At 43.2% G+C, this 15,054-nt stretch overlaps 1 protein-coding gene across 1 annotated transcript in view; it reads left to right on the forward strand.

The window, feature by feature from the left end:
* The window catches only part of ADAMTSL4 (ADAMTS like 4), a 107,586-nt gene that overhangs the window by 39,614 nt on the left and 52,918 nt on the right, over window positions 1-15,054 (forward strand). The window lies entirely within an intron of this gene.

Consider the following 15,054-nt stretch of genomic DNA (forward strand, 5'->3'; position numbering starts at 1 on the left):
ATAATAATGTCTTCCATAAACAGCAGCCATGCCATAATATAAACCCATTACATTGCTGATTCTATGGTAGAATACAGACTACTATTAACAACCTGACTGATGCTGAGAACAGATCTGTGGGATTGGATTTCCTATCCGCCCTGGCTATGACTTGGGGGCGTAGCTAAGTCGGTGCAGAGGTATTAGTGGGTCCTGGTGCCTGAGGGGGTCCAAATGCCCTTCTGCCACATAAGAAGACACCCGTTTTAAAAATGGCACATGGTAGTTGGGGGGCCCGGTTACAGTTTTTGCATTAGGACCCAAGACCTTCAAGTTACGCCTCTGCAAGGACTACATTTTTCCTAGATTTTTAAGGGGTAAATTTCAAAATTAACCGTTTTGACATGTCCATTAATAGCCTAGACTTGCACAGGCCCATTCTCCTGATTGGTTGTGTCACATAGGCCATGCCCTCACGGATCACCGTTATTGGCTCTAGCCAGCCATAAATGGAGTAGTCTTGCCTAGGAGGCCGTTCCCATTGAGCGTCCGTACCATTTCGGTGAGAACCCAGCTGTCGGTTCCCCACCAATCCGACTTGTATGACATGTTCTAAAAGTCATTTTTGGAAACCATTGAAGCACCTTCTCTTGTGTCCGCAGATGCCACTGTTTTTTGACGTATGTTTCCATACTGGAAGTTTTTTTAATCCCTTTAGGTGACTTTAGAGAGTAGATGTGTTTTGTATGCTCTAGAGGAGAGAGATGTAGCCTTCTCTTTTCGACACATCATGGGTCATGTTAGAACTTGTAGTTCCACCATAGACTGAATTCTACCATTTGCCTGGATCTGCTGTTGAGAGGGTCGAATGGAGAAAATGACGGAAGATATTCAAGTACAGCAGGAAGGATGCAGGGAAGTACGGAAGACTCGTGCTGTGCCACGTATAACAAGGCTACAGCAGGTTTCCATTTCCTCAGATGGTTCATGCCCCTCTATCTCTCGTATCCTGTATTGTTCCCTATGGTATAATGGAACCAGCAGGCTTTTAGTGATATCGCTGACATACTCCAATCATTAAACAGCGAGGGACATAAAAGCCATCTGTAGTGACATCATTGCATGGTCATATAATACCAAATGTCACTCTGCTCCGCTTAACCCTACATCTGGTGGTTGAAAGGCAATCACAAGTTATTAGGTCGACTGTAGATACTATTGAGCAGGTTGGAAATCTACAGCAAAAAATTTGAACATAAAATTTTGTTAGAAATAAAAAAAAATTGTCATTTTGATTAAAAATTTCAACCTTTGCAAACCAATCAGAATTTAGCCGTCATTTATTGGTAGCACCGTAGTTTCCAGTTCTGTAATCTGCAAAGGTTAAAATGAAATTTTTCTCATTAGAGGTGGAGTCTAAAGTGCCTGGGCCCCTGGTAACAAATTTAGAATGTGGGCCATCCCCTAACTGGGTGTCTCACAAACGCAACCCCATTTGTAGACAGAAGCGGCTCAGTCCGTTGCCGCGGGTTTAGCTTTTTTAACCCTTTCTCGAGGCCCTGTCTGACAAAATTTCTCTCTGACATCCATATGCTCCCATGGGGCATTTGGACAGCACTTTTTTAGGCTTTATTAGACATCCCCTTTAATTACTTCACACTGTGTAAGACTTGTATACAATACAAAAGTACCAAATCTATACCAGTGGCATCTATTGCAAGAGAGGTGCCCTAAAGAAAAAAATGGGTTCCCCCATTATGGTGGTGGGTTTTACCACCCAGTACCATCCCTTTACAATACTACTGTTTTGTGGGGTTTTTTTTTATGTCGCCTTTTGGACCCCCTTCTGGCACCAGTACTATTTGTGCCTGTTTTTTCCATCTTCAGAAGTTGTAGGGGGAGGTTCCAATACCTGTATGAAGATTTATATGCCATTTGCCATCTGTTGAACACTTTTTTTTAGGCTGCTTTGTAATGGTTGCCATTTGTGGTTGTCCCCTTTTAGGAATCCAACATCTGTAAGTTAAATACTTTTATACCCTATGATATAACCATTCTTAGGGGGGATTCACACGAGCGTGATTTTCGTGCGTGCAGGCCGCGTATTTTTCGCGTGCCACGCACAGCCCTATAGAAGTCAATGGGGCAGTTCAAACAGTGCGTGATTTGTGCGCAGCGTTTGTTCGCTGCGTACAAAACGCGACAGGTTCAATATCTCCACGTATTTCGCGCATCACGCACCCATTGAAGTCAATGGGTGCGTGAAAACCACGCAGGTCGCACGGAAGCACTTACGTGCGAACCGACTGAAACAGCGCACCAGCTGTCAAAAGGATGAATGTAACCAGAAAAGCACCACGTGCTTTTCTGTTTCCAAACATCCAAATGGAGTGTCTTTGAGTTCGGCCGAACTCGTTTTGGCCGAACCCGGCAAAAAATTTCCGGTACGCGACGTCAGGAGATAGTCACTGTCCAGGGTGCTGAAAGAGTTAAACTGTTTCAGCACCATGGACAGCGACTACCGATCCCAATAAACATGAACCTGTAAAAAAAAACGAAGTTCTGACTTACCGATAACTCCCGGCTTCTTCCTCCAGTCTGACCTCCCGGGATGACAATTCAGTCCAAGTGACAGCTCCAGCCAATCACAGGCCAAGCACAGGCTGCAGCGGTCACATGGACTGCCGCGTCATCCAGGGAGGTGGGGCCCGATGTCAAGAGAGGCGCGTCACCAAGGACGCGTCACCAAGGCAACGGCCGGGAAGTTCTCGGTAAGTACGAACTTTTTCTTTTTTTTTAACAGGTTGCTGTATATTGTGTTCGGCATTCACTGTCGAGGGTGCTGAAAGAGTTACTGCCGATCAGTTAGCTGTTTCAGCACCTTGGACAGTGACGGGCGTCGACTAGCCTCATCTCTATGATGGCGGCTGCGCGAAAATCACGCAGCCGCGCATCATACACGGATGACACACGCAGCTGTCAAATGGTTTTTGCGCGCGCAAAACGCAGCGTTGTTTGCGCGCGCAAAAACGCAACGTTCGTCTGAATCTGCCCTTAAACGTATTTTCTTAGAACGTTGTGTTGTGGCATTCCTCTGTTATTCCTCCTAGAAATGTATGAATAAATTGACAACTGGGTGTTTACATTCCTTGCCACAAGGGCGTGTCCCTTCACAGCCACTCTGTCAGCACTGATTGGACAGTGTCAGTCTCTGTAGGGACACACCCCCAACTAGTGCCACCCAGTTGTCAATTTATTGCAAAATTTTTAGGAGGAATATAAGAGTAACAGCACAACTCCGAATTCTAAGAAAATATGTTCCAGAATTGCTATTTCATGGGGAATAAAATTATTTAATAAAACAGACATGTCAGGAGAGGTACAGGTTCTCTTTAGAGGGGTTGTCAAGGATTAGAAATACATGGCTACTTTCTTCCAAAAACAGCACCACACCTGTTTATGGGTTCTGTGTGGTATTGCAGCTCCGCTCCATTGAACTGAATGATGCCGAGCTGCAATACCACATGCAACCTATGGACAGATGTGGTGCTGTTTTTGGAAAAAAGCAACCAGGTTTCTTTTAATCCTGGAAATCCCGTTTAAGAACTGCCATTACATGCTCCCTTGAGGCACGACCAGGATGTTTTCTCCTAAATAGCCTAATGCGCTCCAGTAGATGCCTCTGTAGGTACAAGAGCATTGGCACTGGTTACGCACCCACTCCCTTGAAAAGACCCACAAACTTAAACAGAAGCAGAATTGAGTGTATATTAGAACGTTTTACCCTGTCCCCTTTCCTGGGGCAATATTTCGGTATAGCAAAGGACCTTCTACACGTGTTTAGAGATTGTATACAAAAATACAACACACCACACATAATATATAAAAGTTGCATATACATGTTCCAATAGCTTGTAAACACTGATGGCCTAAGCTCAGGAGTTACGGCTCATCTAGACGAGCGTGTATCTCGTCCGGTGACGGCCGTTAAAGCAACAGCCGTCACTCGGACTCCTGTATTTCAATGGGGCCGTTAACACGACCGTTGTCTTAACGGAGTGTGTGAAGTGTCCGTGAAAAAATAGGACATGTCCTATTTTCCTGCGTGTCGCGCATCCCTCCAAAGACTCTAGTCTATGGGGGATCCGTGACAACGCGTCCCGCACGGGTGAACCTCGGATGTGAAAAACTGCAGTTTTTCACGTCCGAGGTTAGCTACGTTCTTTCTCTTCTTGTCCAGCGGCTAGTTCTGTCGAGTTGGGCAGAGGCCACCATTTCTTATTAATCCTGTTTCTCATGGTCGGTGGTCTGGCCATTGTCCATGCATTAATGGTGTCATTCGTTTTTGAGGCCTTCTCGATTCTGGGATGTTTAGGGTGCTCAACCAGCTACAAGAACATAGACGTAGTTCTCTCCCGTCGCTCCCTATTGCCTGCCTGGTTGGTGAAGACATGGTTAAAGAGAGTTTACGTTCCTGGAACACTTCGGCTGGCAGCGACTTTCAAACAACTTGTCTGGTCTTTGATATGTTTGCCGAACTATGCGTGTCTTTTGACCTCTCCGATGTTCATTTTAGATACACCACGTTCCTTACTCCAGCAACCTCCTTCACGCTTCTATTTTAGAGCAGGGAACTTCACGAGATACAAGTGCTGCTAACTTGTCCTTCTACTAAGTGGCTCTCGCCCTTTGACCCTGGTGAACTCTTGACCGATGGATAGTCATCTGTAATTGAGGAATATTTAAAGGTACTTTATTTCAGGGTTAGGCTGCGATGGACAGTTGACTGGATGAAGGTCTTCAGAAGTTAATAATATAGTTCATAAGCTTCTTTGAGAAGCTCTTCAACCTGTTAACGCAACTATCATGTGTCGTGTCTCTAGCTCTTAAGGTTAGCAAAAACAGGGCCAGCCTTAGGGGTGCACAACCTAAGGCACATTATCCACCTCTGCTGAACGGCAAGGCCTTTGACCACCACATATCGTCATATTAAAGGGGTTGTTCAGCATTCGTAAAACATGGCTGTTTTTTTCTAGAAACAGTGCCACACCTTCCCAAAGCTGGAGTCTGGTATTGCAGCATGGCTCCATTAAGGTGACTGGTGTTAAGCTGCAATACCACACACAACCTATGGACAGGTGTGGCACTGTTTTTGGAAGAAAGCAGCCATGTTTTGCATTGGTAGTAGATAATTTATGTACAGTTTTTGGTTGACTGTATGTTAGTATTATTTGTGCCCTGTTTGGTGGTATTATCTTAGGCACTGTGTGGCACTGATACTTACGGCACTGTACAGTATATTATTTTATTAGTGTATGGTGGTGACTGCTCTGGCATATATATATATATATATATATATATATATGTTGTTTGGCCAACGTATAGCACTGTTGTTTGGACACTACTAAATGAGTTATAATTAGGGACCATATTGGGAGGTGGGGCAGCAGCGGTTTCTGCAGAGAGCATCATCCAACATAGGGCCGTCCCTGGGTAAAAGTGGTTATTTGTTGGGTATAAAAATTACCAAATGGGCTGAGAACTGTATGTAACGTACATACAGATCTGTGAGTGGCCCACCGACTCACAGCCACTGCAGCATCCATCATGGTGGACAGTAGAAATCGGAGAGGCGCATTAAACTGTTCTGTAGCCCGCATCAGGTGCTCGGTCAGTGTATTCTTATTCTTAAGGCTGCCAAACTGCCATCCAGACTGTCATTTGGTCGACAGCCACTTTTGCCCGACTTGGCCAACCATTCGTATTTATTTCAGTGGGTAGAGGGGAATAAGCAAAATCCCTCTTCTCGCGGAACAAAGAATCGTTCATGTTGAAATCCAACATCTGTTGTTGGGGTATAGTCTGGAGACCCCCATACACAATAGTCATCCGATCCTGCGGAAATTGGTGTGTTTGGCCAGATTAAGTCCAACCTACAGCTCCGTATCGAGCCAGCTCTATTTCATCCTAGCAAGAACATTTATTTCTTCTGGTGAGGAGTGCCAACCTCTTTGATACCTGTCCAAAAATAGAGTTGGAAACTCTTCTGAGAACAGTTTATGCCTGCTTAGTTATGTACAACAAATTGTAACCTTCATGAAAATCCCTCCTCCCGAAAAAAAAAAATCGAAAAATAATTCTGTAATTTTCCCAGCACATTGGTAAATTTCTGCCAACCTGCGTCCCGGCCTGGCGCTTTGATCTTGCACCTTGTGACCGTTGCCTAGTCATCACCGTAAGAGATAACTCTCTATCACGTTTCCTCAGGTACATCAACAGATAGGATCTAAATTCTACGTTCCCGGGATTAGTCTGCTCTTTAGAAGTTTCCTGTGAGGGGTCGTGTTACATTCTTCAGGTCGTCTATTTATACAAAAAACATCATTTGCTGATTTATTGTATTTCGGCCAAATAAAGTACCTAAAGTGTTATGGGTGGGGCTCACTGTTGTCTATAAGTAATGGCATTTACAGAGTGACCATATTGGATAGTAGGAGGATTGTTGTGCAGAGGATTTGATGGGAATTTAGTGTTTTTTGTTTTGTTTTTTTATGTTTTTGATGGCTTTTTGCTAATCTTTCTGTCTGCACATCGATTACTGGGTAAACAGTCCATGTCCCGTATGTAACAACAATAAAGTTCATTACACTGGTATGTATTACATAAGCACAGCCAACTTCAAACAAGTCAGGTTTTTACTTCTCCCTGCTAATCCCCAGAGGCGTAACTTAAATCTCCTGGGGCCAAATGCTAAATCTATAACGGGGCCACCCACCTACCATGTGCCATTTAAAATATTGATGTCTTATGGGGTAGAGGGGTATTTGGGCCCCTGAGACATTATGGTCCCGATTGTGACTGCTAACCCTGCCTCTTTTATAGCTACATCCCTGTTTAACCCCCTAGGTAATTTAGTAGGAAAATTTCAAAAAGTCTTATATAAGGTGCCATGCCAATTTCGGGAGATGTCACAATATTTGTCTGCCATTTTTTCTTTTTTACTACAAATTCCATATTGGGATTGTAATGTTCATGTGAAGCTCCAGATGGTTACAACACTTCCACATTTGAGAGGGCAATTCTACATTTAAAACGAGTTTAGGACTCTCTTGGCTCTAAAGACCATGGACTTCAAGACTAATAGAGATTTTTGAAGAGGTATCAATTTAATAACTATACATTCAAAGGGCCGTCTACTCCAGATAACCCTTTTTCGTATGCCTCTATCCGGCAAAGCCTAGCGCTGTACCCAGTGTGGCTCTTAATTCAGCCCCCAAGATGGCCTGGACGTTGGGGTTCGCCATAACAATCATCTTATAGGGGTTTTTCAATGTGAAGTTCTGTTGTTACACAACCCTTGCCATGCGGTTCTTCGTGTGAGACTAGGCCATAAAAAGAGCCAAGAGTATCTTTGCCCACATGAACAATGCTAAGAGTCTGATTTAGACATTACTTTTTTGTTAGAAGGCTCCTAAAACGATTACTATATCCTACTTCTGTGACCCCCTTCAATCCCCTGTAATCTGTGGAAGAACCCAGCAGGAAGTGTTCAATTCCATGGCAGCACCACCACAGGAAAAATGGAGTATTACACAATTCCTGTTAAAGTCAATGGGTTATTCGTGTGATGCATAGATATTCTGTGTCCTCCCGAGCAAGAGATTCTCTTTCCAGCCACCGTATTATTGTACCAGCTATATCTTGGAGGAGAAATTATGTAATAAGAGGCACTTTGTCCCAGTGTAAAGTAAATTATGTAAATGTCATGTCACGTCCTGCAAGTCAGACTCCAAGGTAAATATTGGGACAGATGGTGCATCGAAATGGCACCTTGTAGACAATAGTACGTCTGCATACTACGACAGTGGCAACCAGATTAATCCACCCTCTGACGTCTTAGTAGAAACATCTCCCCTACTTTCCGTCGGCAGGTTGACACCTTGTCAGGTTGATCACCCCTGATTTGTACAAGCACATGGAAAACGCATACCAGCACGGTGTGTCAGGCTTGCAGGAAACACAATCATTACCTTGTGCAATTAAAGGATTTTGAAGAGCAAAGATCACTAATATCTTGTGCAAACTAACATCTGTCAGTCTATGAAAACAGTTACTCTATTTTAGAGTTCATATCCGAGGATCACGTTGGTCATACTTGTCTCTCGCACGCTTCATACTTGTGTAGAAATGCAGAAAACATCCCAGATATTTAATAATTATATTTTGTACAAAAAGTTTTACAAATTTTAAGGTCCGAATGATCCCCATTGATCATCTTTTTAGTAACAAATTACAACCCTTTTCATACTTTATTCTATAGACACTGGGGTCAGTAGTGGAAGAAGGTCTCTGCTCACGTCAGCCACTTCCCGTTTTCTTTTTTTTGTGTATGCCCCATTTAAATTTTTTTTTTTTACTGACTTGAGTATAACATATAAACGTAACAATTTTTGGGCAAATCTGGTTTCAAAATACCTACTAAAACGGCACTTTTGCAACCATTTTTATATTGCTTTAATGTATCTAAAATAAAAAGAAGCAATTTGCAAATAGTCTTGATTAAAACTATCGTACCGTTTTGTGTATACAGCTCCCAGGCAGACTTCTGTAGCGACACGTTTACAAACTGTAGACAAACCCTATGTTGTCTGATCTTGCAGTCATCCCCCTCATCTTGCTATCCTACAGACAGAGAAGGGAAGCGAGTAACACATGACTGCAGGAGCTGACTACACACAGGGTTGTTTGTAGTCTGTAACCATGGAGACACATAGATCTAGGTCCAATGTGTATATCCAAAACAGACAAGATTTTTAATTCAGACCAGTAACAAATTTGGTGCTTCTTTTTTTTTCTTATTTTAAATGCAATAGATCCTTTGAAAAATTATAAATTCATTACAATGGCCTCTTTGGAACCGAATAAGCCCCCTTGTTCCGTTCCAACAATGTTTAAGCTGGCCCAAACGTTGTGGTTTTTTTTTTCTGCCTTTTGACCAAGGGGGTTAAGTAGGTTTGCCATTCTTTCTAGCTAATAATCTTGCGGCCCTTCTGGTCCTGGTTAGGCCTCGCCCACACTGGTGTTACTTTTTAACGTGGTATTTTAGAATTTTTTTTGAATTTTATGGTCTATGGGGTAATTATAGCAGAAGAATGTATCTTTTATAAACAGACCCCTTACAATATCCTTCCTGTTCCCTTAAATATGGGCCTCTGTTCGCACCGCAGTAAAGCCTTGACTGTCCGCTACATTTTCCCTTGAGAAAGTCCAATTAAACTCAAATTATTTTGTAAATATTAGGATCAGCGGGAGACGGGTGGCCCCTGTGTTTGTGTGGAATGTGACACAGGGTCTCGGAGAACTGACGGCAGGGCCGAAACCCTTCAAAGCGGATGCAGGGTGATTAGCGCTGAGTAATTGTCATCGTCAATGGCAATAACTTTATTCGTCTGCTTGTCAAGACGACATCAAAACATTTTGTCTTGGCAACGGAGCCGGTGTATTGCACAATGCCCATATTGTGTCACCCGGCAACAATTACTAATAATTGTTTTAGCGAACACTCGTCGGAGATTTAACGTGACGTAAAATACCACAAAGCGAGGAATGTACAGGCCTCTTTCTGTGACTCAGAAAATTGGTGTTAAACGGTCTTCAATACGGAAATGTGACTCACGGGTTGGATTAGTGTTTTTTAAAACCGACAAAATATAAGCATATTACATACAAGTTGAAAGATCTGGAGTAATTTGTAGACGTTTATTCAGATGGTTAAAAAATTTGGATATTTTTGACGAGACCAGAGGGACCATTTCCTGTTTAATCTGTCTGTAAAACGAGACGGGGGAGGTTGTCAAGGTTTCTAGAAAGAAATAGATAGATAGTTGGATAGATGGTTATTTGTTTCAAGATCACTGCTTGCTGCCAGTGAATGGAAGCATTTATGTTTACATTTCGAAGCCTCATGCAAACCTAATATTCCACACAGCTGGGGGTTTGTTACAATGTATCCAGTTTATACAATCCTCTATGACATAAAAGGCTTGAACTCCAGGCCAATACATATTACCGGATACTGATACAATGTAGCAAACATCAGAGAAATTAGTGCTGTTAATGTATTTAGCTTACGGAGAAATCCCTAGTCTGGATGCAATTGTAGCAAACCTTTAGCTGTGAGAAGTATTATGTCTGTACAAGTTTTCTGCATCTGGGTATAAACCAGACCAATCACTCACTTCCATTCACTCACAGCAAGCAGAAATCATCTTAGTCAATACTGGTCATGTGCTTACTTTATTATTGACTGAAAATGGTACATAAAGGGCAATGCAAATATATTTCTCATAGGGAGAATCGTTTGTAATGGGAAATATCTATTTGTTTTAACTGAAAAGCCTCCCGATCCCTAGAAATATCGAAGCTCTTTTCATATGTTGAGCAAAACTTACAGCAGCCAAAAATTGTGGTGTTACCTGTTTTTTGTTTTTTTTTTGTCCCCCTGCTTTGTATATTTCTGAGTGGGTAGGCTCTTCCCAGTGCTATGCAAATCCAATTTAGGTGTCTCCTGACTTCTGCTCCCCTCTCACAGACACAGAGAGAAACTGCAGCTGCATCCCCCTCCTACGCTCTTCCTTGTCTTGTATTAACTATGTTCCGCTAGTTATATTTTTTGGGAGACTGACGAGGATTCTGAACATTTACAGAGATCCTGAAGGCAGTTTATAAAGTTCTCCATAACTGTGGATTATGCACGAAACAAAGCTCCCTCACATACAAGATTAAGGCTGGGTTCCCACGACCTATTTTCAGACGTAAACGAGGCGTATTATGCCTCGTTTTACGTCTGAAAATAGGGCTACAATACGTCGGCAAACATCTGCCCATTCATTTGAATGTGTTTGCCGACGTACTGTGCAGACGACCTGTCATTTACGCGTCGTCGTTTGACAGCTGTCAAACGACGACGCGTAAAATGACTGCCTCGGCAAAGAAGTGCAGGGCACTTCTTTGCAACGTAATTTGAGCCGTTCTTCATTGAAGTCAATGAAGAGCAGCTCAAGATTTCCGAGCGTCAAAGACGCCTCGCATAATGCGAGGAGGAGCTTTTACGTCTGAAACGACGCAGCTGTTTTCTCCTGAAAACAGTCTGTCTTTTCAGACGTAAAAGACAGTTCATGTGTGCACATACCCTAAGGGTTAAGTAGTCCTGAATTCAGTTTTTTCATGAGGACACATAAAAGAGTGGCGGTCCCATCCCTCAGTATAAATAACCAATTCTTCATGGCTTATTCTGGCATCTAAACTGAACAGAAAACACAAACACCCTAAAACATTTCAACAGTGAAGGATCCTGTGCGCCTGCACTCGCTCCAAAACTAACTGGCACGCTCTGTGCACTCTTTGAGCCTTCGGCACCTGCTGCAGGATACCTGCTAAGTCTGCGTAAAGAGAAAAACAAATCTGTTTATAAAGGTGAAATTCTTGCCCGGCTTACTGGTACGAGGAATATGGGCCGACTTGTCTTCTGCCAGCTGTGTTGTTTCACTGTCTGTAGGCACAGCGAGGTCGACTATCGGGGCATGGGAGAATAGGCCCCGGCACTTGTTATGAAGGCAAGGTATGCAAAGAGATTAGAAGTCTCTCGAAATGAGGAGAACGTATCAGAAGTCTTCCTGCCCTGGACTCTAAGCCCCTCTGTCATTCCTATGCCTAAAATGTACATGGACTGTGGAAAATTCATGGCTTTTATAACCTGAAATTCACATGACCGTCATTCCTACGTCATTCCTACGTCAGCGCTTAGATATGGGAGCATTGCTGTACGTGGAAGGAGACCTCCTACATTTCAGGGTTTGGTTTCCTCTGAAGAAGTTTCAAAATATCCATTAATCTTCTCGCCCGGAGTCCTCTGAGATAGGTCCTCGTACAATGGTCGGATTCCACTCCCGTAATGAAGCCAATGGTTTCTCATAGATGGTGGTCATTGTCCTTAGAAATGAAAGAATGCTCTAACTAATTTCCTATGTTTATACAGTTAAAGCCCAAATTTTCCCTTCCCCATGTAAAATTTTGGTTTAGAGCGTTAACAGTGAAATTCCCTAAATCCGACTTTTTATCATTTCTAAAAGCCGGACTATATTGTGCGGTTTATATATGACCACCCAATAATGCCGAATAACTTATAATCCGGCACCTACTGGTGTCAGGTCCCATTGATGCTAAAAGTCGTTTAACTGTGCAATGTAGTGCCCAAAACAGGGGCGTAGCTATATTGGGTACAGGGGTAGCAGTCCCATCCGGGCTCTGGAACCTGAGGGGGCCCAAAAGTCCCTCAGCCGCATAAGAATATACCAGTATAAATATATGGTAGGTGGGGCACTATTATATAGTATCCATATAATACAGTGTAATAAACAGTAGTAGAACTCCTCTTGAGGACTGCACCGGCTGCGTTCTTCTACACGTCTTGCTATATCTTGCTTCCTGACAAGTAAAGTAAACATTTTCCTCCTCCATAACATAAAACTGTGTAATAACTGGTGAAATACTGTCTGCTGAGGAATAAAATACTAAATCTCGCCACCTTGAAATTTGTAAGCTTCAGACAGGGGGTGCAGAGGTAGCAGTCACACTCATGCCTGAGTGGGCCCAAAAGTCCCTCTGCCACATAAAACACCAGTGTTCTCAATGGCACAGGGTAGGTGGAGATCCTGTAACAGACGTCGCATTGGGGCCCATGACTCCGGCACCAGACATTACTTACCTCGGGGCCTAATTTCATGCTTGCCATCTCTCCTGAGAAAAATTGACCTTCGGCTCTCGGGAGGGTAGAGGACTGTAGGAATGCGGAGAGGCGACTATATCTTTTGGTCTGAGATCTGTTTTTAGAGGGTCTGGGTCTGTATTTTTCTCTTTTTTAGTGGGTTTGGTCTGGGGTTTGTATTCAGGGGGTCTGATCTGGGGTCTATATCTAGGGATCGTGTTTGGGGTCTATATTTAGGGGTCGGGTCTGGGATCGTATTTAGTGCGTTTAGTCTGGGGTCTGTATTTAGAGGGTCTGGTCTGGGGTCTATATTCGAGGGTCTGGGCTAAGGTCTGTATTTTATTTTATATTGTCTTTATTTTTTTTAGTGGGTTTGGTTTGTGGTCCTGTATTTAGGGGGTCTGATCTGGGGTTTGATCTTGGGTCTATATCTAGGAATCGTGTTTGGGGGTCTATTTAGGGGTTTGGCCTTGGTCTGTATTTGTATAGTGCGTTTAATCTGGGGTCTATTTAGGGGATCTGATCTGTATTTTTTTTTTTTTACGAATTTTTTTTTTAGTGCGTTTGGTTTGTGGTCCTGTATTTAGGGGGTCTGGTCTGGGGTCCATATTCAATGGGTCTGGTCTCGGGTCTATATTTAGGAATTCTGGTCTAAGGTCTATTTTTTTTCTGTTTGGTCAGGGGTCATATTTAGGGGGTCTCGTTGTGGGTCTATATTTAGACAATCTGGTCTGGTGTCTATATTCAGTGGTCTGCTCTGAGGTCTATATTTGTTTAAGGGGTCTGTATTCGTCTTGAGGTGTGATGAACGGGATTGTATGCACTATTTGTGATTTTCAATGGTGTAGTTTGGGGGCATGGTCTTTTAAAGGGAGCGGGGGATTAGGGCAAAAAATTGCGCTGCTTCCCCTGACACTTCTCAGAATCTCCCTAATATCCCTTCTCAAAAGTTGGGTAGTATGGCTGATCTATAAACATTAGAGAAGTTGCCCTTCACAACCAATCAGATTCCATCTTACAGTTTTCTAGTGCAAGTTAGGAAATTAAATCTGGGAACAGATTGGATGCCAGGAGTCCTGTGTCTGCACTAGTTTTCATACATGTAGTTTAGGGGTACTGTACAAGGGGATAATGAAACTGATTGGCCGTGAAGGGTCACATATGTAGATTACTTTAGTCATGTGACCCTTTATGGCCAATCAGTTTTTTATAATTTAATTTTTGCACAGGATGACTCGATCACATCAATGACTCAGTAGTAAATCTAGAATTTACCAAGGAGTCGTGTAATTGACTGTCTGGCTCTGGGTTAGGATTTTAATGTATCACTATTCACAGACCGCAGCAAGTAGAGTTCCCTTTGAAGAATTATTAGTCTCTTTTGGTCTGTCCAAGTTCTGGACTAAAGATCTAAATTTGAGAACAAACAATTGAGTAATTAAATGTATATTACGATATAAAAAGTTGTAGAATCTGATCCGGTCATTGAAATGAAAGTAAATATAATAATCCATAAATGTGGGAACAAGGGTTGTCACGATAGGACAACCCCTTCGCATATTATGGCATATGGGTGTCATGGAGGATGGTCCCTTGCTGATGATCCCCTCAGAACCACTGGCTAGAACTGTTCCCTCACTAGCGGACTTGACCTGACTACAGGCTACATGGTCACCCATTCATGTGAATGGGTACCGTGTAATCCTACATTGCCCCTGTAGAGGACGCCCGTAGTTCCATCTGGTGATCACCGCTGATATTGTGTGGGGTTACAGAAGCCGGCTTCGTTCTGAGAAGGGGTTATCAAGTTGTAACAACCCCTTTCATATTCTATCTGCCCTCTGGTTTTCACACTACGAGTATTGGTCTGCACTTATCCACCAGCCTAGCCCTTTATATTACAAGCTCTCATATAAAGGGCTACACTAGTAGACATGTGCTGACCACTACTTGTAGCGTAAATACGAGTAGATAATGCCACACAATGCCCCCTGTAGGTAGTGGCACACAATGCCCGTTGTCAATAGTGGCGTATGCTTCAACCAGCATGCTCACCTGCCTCCATCCCGTGCCATGTGCTCCTCCAGCGATGCAGGCCTGGTCACAAGAAAAGAAAAGTGCTGAATGGTGAGGAAGGGAAATGATAAGTCCAATAGTATGCAAGCATCTGCCGGTCATGGTCACTAGGGGATTCCGGGCAACTCCACTCCTGGCACCCACAGCTAACAGTTGGAAGCCTTCTTTGGTGGCTACGGAGGAAATGAATGTCCATCCATGTAATACATGAATGTCTGGAGTCCGCCAAAACG

The sequence above is a fragment of the Rhinoderma darwinii genome, chromosome 12 (assembly GCF_050947455.1).
Source record: "Rhinoderma darwinii isolate aRhiDar2 chromosome 12, aRhiDar2.hap1, whole genome shotgun sequence".
NCBI classification, from domain to species: Eukaryota; Metazoa; Chordata; class Amphibia; order Anura; family Rhinodermatidae; genus Rhinoderma; species Rhinoderma darwinii.